Source organism: Dermacentor albipictus, chromosome 7, assembly GCF_038994185.2.
Source record: "Dermacentor albipictus isolate Rhodes 1998 colony chromosome 7, USDA_Dalb.pri_finalv2, whole genome shotgun sequence".
NCBI lineage: Eukaryota > Metazoa > Arthropoda > Arachnida > Ixodida > Ixodidae > Dermacentor > Dermacentor albipictus.
The window spans coordinates 28,226,067-28,233,020 of NC_091827.1; positions in this window are offsets into that span (position 1 = coordinate 28,226,067).

Genomic DNA, 6,954 nt, shown 5'->3' on the forward strand with positions numbered 1-6,954 from the left:
AAGACAGGAAAGAGGCTGGAAGAGGCCTGTCTTGTGTATGTTTCCTGTGTCCGTCTTTTTTTTTGCTGTTTTTTTTTAATACAATGCACCAACTAGCCCAACAACGTGTTTTACTTCCTGTTTCAATGATAAACCTGAACCTACATGTTCGGAGGTCAGGACCAAAACTCTATGATCAGGAACTTTTCATAATGAGGGATAACTTGAGTGCTTGGCTCTAGGTCGAATAAGTGGCTTCAAATGGGCGCTTATATATTCTGCTAGTCATCCACAAGCATTTTTTTTAAAGCAAACTACAAATTGTTTGTATGACCCACCGATAGCAAAAAAAAAAAAATCGTATTTTAATACTGCGATGTTAAAGTGGGCAGAATTGATATCAAGTTGGAAATATATTTATTTTGCTTTGAAAAAAGAATGAACTGTGTCCGATAGAGAACAAAAATAAACAAATATAATATGAACAAACTAAAATTTCCGGCAATATATTTATGCTAGTTTATATATAACTCACTAGTGTATATCCTGGGCATGCCTATTTATGGACAGCCAGCGGACGTTCAAAATGGGATGTCCCATGGACATCCCGGTGGGATGTCCTTCGGACATCCAAACAGGATATGGACTTCTCCTGTACGTCCCACGGACGTCCGTGTTGGATATCCGGATGGATGGACGTTGGGACTTATGGTGGACGTCCCACGGATATCCGTGGTTACTTGGGCTGCGGTGGAGGTGCGATTCGCTATTAAATACAAAGCTTTGCTGGTCATCCTTCACAGAGTGGAAGGGTACTAAGTTTTGTGTTCTGTTTCACAACGCTAGCACCCTATATATGTGGCCCTATCTATCAGTAATAATCAAGATAAAGCTTTGGTCGCAGAAGGTTACAAATGTGGATTTAAATGCATACAGAGGAACACGCCAGAGTCGGCAGGCTGTAGAGGGGACCTCCTGCTAGTAGTAACCACGAAACTTAAATGCATTCAGCAACGACACGTGACTACAAAAGGAAACAGCGTATTGTTGATGTCACTAGGTAACGCACACGAGTAGCGTACATAGACGCCGCTTGCGGCAGTCACGGGCTGTAGTATCGACGGTGGTTAATGGCGACGGGTGCGTTAAGATGGCGTATTCCACGTGCACGAGGAACAGCCGAGGAGGTTACAGTAGCGCTGGCTTGTGTGGGTACAAAAGCGGGAGTAATATTATGCGATAACAAATTAGCTATCCGAAATTTTAACGAAGGGAGAATATCGGAAGAGTCCCTCCAAATTTTACTCAAAAACCCACCCAGGAGGGACATAACCTTTATTTGGGTTCCGGCCCAAGAAGTCCCAGGCAACGAAGCCGCTCACGAGCTCGCCCGAGCACTCTACCACCGGGCACCTCTAGAGCAGCCAGTTCCAGTGATCAAAGATAGTATTATCACGTACAGGGAAATTGTAGATCATTACTAAGCCGAAAGCAGAATCATTCCGCCTCCACATCGGTTTCTCTCTCTGGAGGACGCTCGCATTTGGCGGCGCCTCCAGGGAAACAATTATACATCACCACATTGGATCTACTTAACACAGACGAAGGACTATAATGACGCCTTCTGCAAAATTTGTAAGCAAAAAGGTACGCTAGACCATATAATATGGGAGTGCGCTGGCTCCCCAGGGCCCAAGGAAAACATTGACAGTAGAGAAGCCCGGGAGGCCTTGCTCCAGAGCGAGGCTGAAAACGACCAGCATCGACCAATCCGCATGGCCGTTGAGGCCGTGAAGACTCACCGTCCTCAACGCGCGGGGACTGCTTCGTCCCCCCCCCCTATCTACGTGTAGGTTATATATATAGCCTGGTTACGCCCACTGCAGGGCAAAGGCCTCTCCCATACTTCTCCAAATGCCCCGGTGATGTGCTAAATGTGGCCATGTTGTCCCTGCAAACTTCTTAATCTCATCCCCCCACCTAACTTTCTGCCGCCCCTGCTACGCTTCCCTTCTCTTGGAATCCAGTGGATGGATGGATGGATGGATGCGAAACTTTAATAAGGTCCTGAGGTACGCGACTCAGCGCGCTGCGGGCCGCTCCCACGTTGGGACAGTCAGGCCTTGCTCGACCGCCGCATCGTGGGCCCCCTGGACAGCCCATAGTTGCACCCCGGCATCAGGGCTCTTGATAGCGGAGAGCCACTTCTCTTCATTGATTTCTTCTGTGCCTCGTAACGAGGGGCAACGCCAGAGCATATGATCTAGGCTAGCGATGTCATTGCAATGCCTGCAAGAACTAGTGGCATAGGTGTCGGGATAAATTTTGTGGAAAAAAGCCGGGCTGGGATATGAGCCTGTTTGCAGTAATCCAGTCCGTCACCCTTAATGACCACCGGTTATCTTTCCTCCTCGTTACATGCCCTGCCCATGACGATTTATTTTTCTTGATTTCAACTAAGATGTCATTAACTCGCGTTTGTTCCCTCACCCAATCTGCCCTCCTCTTATCCCCCCTTAACGTTACACCCATCCTTTTTTCCATAGCTCGTCGCGTCGTCCTCAATTTAAGTAGAACCCTCTTAGTAAGCCTCCAGGCTTCTGTCCCGTAGGTGTGTACTAGTAAAACACAGCTGTTATACACTTTTCTCTTGAGGGATAATGGCAACGTGCTGTTCATGATCTGAGAATGCCTGCCGAACCATATATAATAGCTACCTAAAACAGTTTTCGGCTGCGGAGTGCCGACCGCAATAAAAGAACCCGCGCCAATTACTCCGCGTTCTGTTACGCGAGGAAAACGGAAACATGAATGGAATGTTGGAATGCAGTTTTTGTTTCTTTTTCTATAAGAATACTTCCCGTAAATCTGAGCACAGGACGCCGGATGGGGCCCACATGTTTTATTTGCTTGGAGCGCAGTTTCCAACGGCACGACCTTGATGCGGCCCAATCCACTTCGATCGCAGCGCCGCCACCGTATTTTTCGTCGTCGCGCGCGTCACTGCAAAGCATGCGCTACCCCAGCCGTTCGCCCCACTCAGCCGGATTCTAGTACTCTAATTGGAAGCCCTAGTGCTAAAGGAATAAAAAAAAATTAAAAAAACACTCATTCGCCAGCGCTCTATTGCTAGCTTCCAAAGAAAGGACTTCAACCCCAGAACGTTGGGAAGACTGAGTACCCTTCTTTACACAGTGACAAAGGGAGTGGCACCGCTTCCTAGCATATAGTACGTTTCTCTCACTTTATCTACACACGTCAACCCCAACTACCCGCAAACTTACGCCCACTCTATCGTTAGCGTGTCAATAATAAGTGAATGGGTTCGATCACCAATCAATGTGCCGAAGCATGGGTGATGGCGACCGCACCGACTAAACACGAGCATACGAAGCTGGACGTTTCGCAACATTTCACAGAGTAAGCGAGAGACTAGCGATGATACGTCTCTGCTACCAGGTATTACAAAGTACAGATCATCTACGTTCCAAGCCTCGTGCGCAGCAAGAACAACTGTCGCACCTGAGCACAACCGCGAGTGGTTAAGAGGAAGCTTTAGCTCGGGCCCAACTCCGACGCGGCCTATTCAAATACATGTAAAAACGCAAAAACGTTTTTCTGAGATAACCCCTGGACCGATTTTAATGAAATTTGTTGCATTTGAGAGAAAAAGTTAAATTCTAGTGACTGTTGGAAGCGTAATTTTGATTTAGGGCTTGAATTTTGTTAAAAGGATTTTCAAAAATTCAGACGTTTGAAAAAAATAGAAGCACGAAGTTTAGAAACTAATAGCTCTGCATCAAGAACAGATATCGCGATTCTGTAAACGGCGTCCATTAGACCATTCAAAGCGGACAAATTTGTTATGTCAGTTTACATCTTACGTGAATTTGTTACGTTGTTTACGAGGGTTCTGCAAAAGTTGTAATTACACATTTCCCCATTCTTTGAGGTTCATGTGTAACATATCAATTTTGTCCGCTTTAGATGCGCTATCAGGTACAATTCACAGAATTGCGATATCATTTTTTCTTGCTGAGTTACGGAGTTGTAAACTTGATAGTTTCGTTTTCTGAAAATCTGCGATTTTTGCCACATTTTTATAAAAAATTGACGACCTAAATCGAAAATTCGAAACCAACAGTCACTAGATTTTAAGTTTTTCTTTTAAATGCAGCAAACCCCGTCAAATTTGGTGCAGTGGCTGCCTAGAAAAACGAGTTCTGCTTTTACATGTATTTAGATAAGAGCACCCGAGCTAAAGCTTCCTCTTAAGCAAAACATAAACGGTGACCGCATCGAGGAACACTATTTACGGAGTCGGGAACACGACAAAGCCGCTCCTTCAATGTGACTGTCAAATAAAGAAGAGGAAGGCACACCGATGCCCATTCAATTCGTAAGCGGAAAGTTTGGACAGCTTGAAATATTTCTAGCCCTGCTTTCAGTAGCACCACATACGCTGCTCGCGCTCTTTGGACAAGGCGTAATGAGCACCGAAAGCGCTGACATGTCCGCTGAAGCTGGGAGCAAAGTTTTGCCTCGCCCACCCAGTCACCGTCTACGACATCAGCCCAAAACAGAGGTGTGCCGGGACCTACCGTGCGTCATGTAGTACATCGCTAGTAAACACGGAGGCAACTGAGGCAAGCAACGGACGTTTCGCCACGTGATCAAACATGGCGGAGCCCACGAGACCGCCGTGAAACGTGAAAAGGGTCAATATATAATGATGCCAAGAAACATAACGCAGTCAGTAGGACGAATTGTGCTATAACAAAATATGGCGTCAATGAAATAGGCTTTTGCTTAGACGAGAACACAACAAACCTTTAGATTTGGTAGTGTCAATGCGTAGCCTATATAAGTCGGCACCAGGTCGCAGTGTTGGCCGCATCGTGGTTATAGCTTCGACAATAATAAATCAATGTATTTGTCAGAGGAAAAAAATGATATTATCGTCGACATATAGGGCAGACTCGGGATATAGGGCCGACTATAGGGATTACTGTGGACAGCTGGGGAGGTCATTAATATACAAGGGGATCATTTTCGAGTGTTGTGCGGAATGTTTAAAAATCGCCTGTGGCAGACAGCATTATTCTCGTCGTTGATCTGGATTATTCGAAGAGGCGCGGACATTATTCGCCTGAGAAATGTGCCTCAAGAATCAACTGTTTTTACGTAATTAAAGTAACGAAAGAACATAAGCAAAAAGGAAAGTAAAGTGGACGCAAAGGCAACTTCCGGCGACGAATTTCGCGCTATAGGCATGCGGTGCTTGCCCAATTAAACTACCGCATCGATCGTGCTCCCGTCTACTTTCTTGGACATTCGTGCATATATGTACAACATATAGGATTAACCCTGAGAGTGTTAGCCAGCGCCATCTCGGGGCCACGGTGGCGATGACGTGGAACATCCTTTATTTTCTTGGATTTGCACGGCCTTTGGCGTATGTATAGGAGAAGTTCTACAGGCATGCCATAGGTTGCGTCCTTAGTTCCTCGAGTTACGTGACGTAAAGTATGCCTCTTGAGCAAGGGTCGTGAGCCTAATTTGGTGCACCCTAATGCCTCTCGGACATTGCCTGTAGTGCGGAAGGTGGCAGACTTGTAACTGTTTGCTCGAGTTGTTGTAACTACAATTTATTTGGCCTGTCGTCATCTTGCTGCCAGAGGCCTCCGAAAGCTTTATGTGGCATGATAAGGTGGAAGCTCGGGCGAGTTGGTGATTCAATATCGACATGTGTGCGCAGCGCAAAAGACGAGGACTGAAGGAAGAACACAACACAGGCGCAACACAACAACACAAACACAATTCTGTATTTAGAGTGTAATCCGTTGCCGATTTTCTCGAGCCCTAGGAGGTGTCCGGTTGCCGTGGTGATGACTATGTATACTCGTATTTCACAGAGGGAGTCTTCTTTCTTGAAACTACAGAGCTGTATCACAAATTAGTTCTGCCGATTCTAATCAAGTGGAAAATGGTTAATGAAAGGAAAAACTGTCATATTCGTGTCCCTACGTATCGAGTTGCCGATTTATCCAACCTCGCTCTGCTATCTGCTGTCCTCCTGCAGTTGACCGAGATGGCAGAGCGGCCGCCTCGGAAAGGCGTTGGTCCCCGGTTCGACACCCATATCAGGATAATTTTTACTTCAACTTCGAAGCTTCGTTCGAAGCCTGTGTGGGTTTCCTCAGTAGCTTCGTGAATTACACTCGGGCGCAAGACAATTTTCCCTTTCGCTGTCGATCTGTATAGTGTGAACTGAGGAGTGCGCAGTGTGCCTATAGCAATAAAATTCACACAGTGCTAAACGACAGGACTAGAATGAGCAGGAGACAAACACGGCGCTGACTCCTCCTCATTCTGGTCCTGTCGTTTAGCGCTGTTTGATTTTTATTGTTACCATGCGACACCAACTCGCCCAATCCGCTGCCCTTCTGCAGTGCCTATAGCATTTGTGCTATAGCGAACCTTCGCAGGTCCATTGTCGACGCATATTTCGAACCGAATAAGGTCTGACACGACTCGGAGATGGCACGCACTCGAGGCTTTCAGTGGGTGTTCAAGTAAAGCTCTTGCTTGGGCTAGTTGGTTCATGCTTGAAGTAGGTAAAGGCAAGGCGCAGAAGACCAGGACTTAGGTTTGTGTTCTTCTTCCTAAGTCCTGGTCTTCTGCGCCTTGCCTTTACCTACTTCAGTGGGTGTGACTGGCTGGAGTCGAAAAAGTCCGTAATTGTAATGCACATTAAGTTTAAGTCGACGGCGAACTGGAAGGGTCGATCGAGGGTGTCTCTAATGCGTCGTTTATGGTTATTTCGCAGTGGCCGAAAGCTTAGCTCAGCCATTTGAACGTTCTTGGGATAAGTCTGCTTTCCTTCTTATTTTGTACCTTTCAGCATTCAACGTGTGTGGATCTTACTTGAACTTAATAGAACAACAATGCCCTTGTGATGGTTTCGCCCAGCGT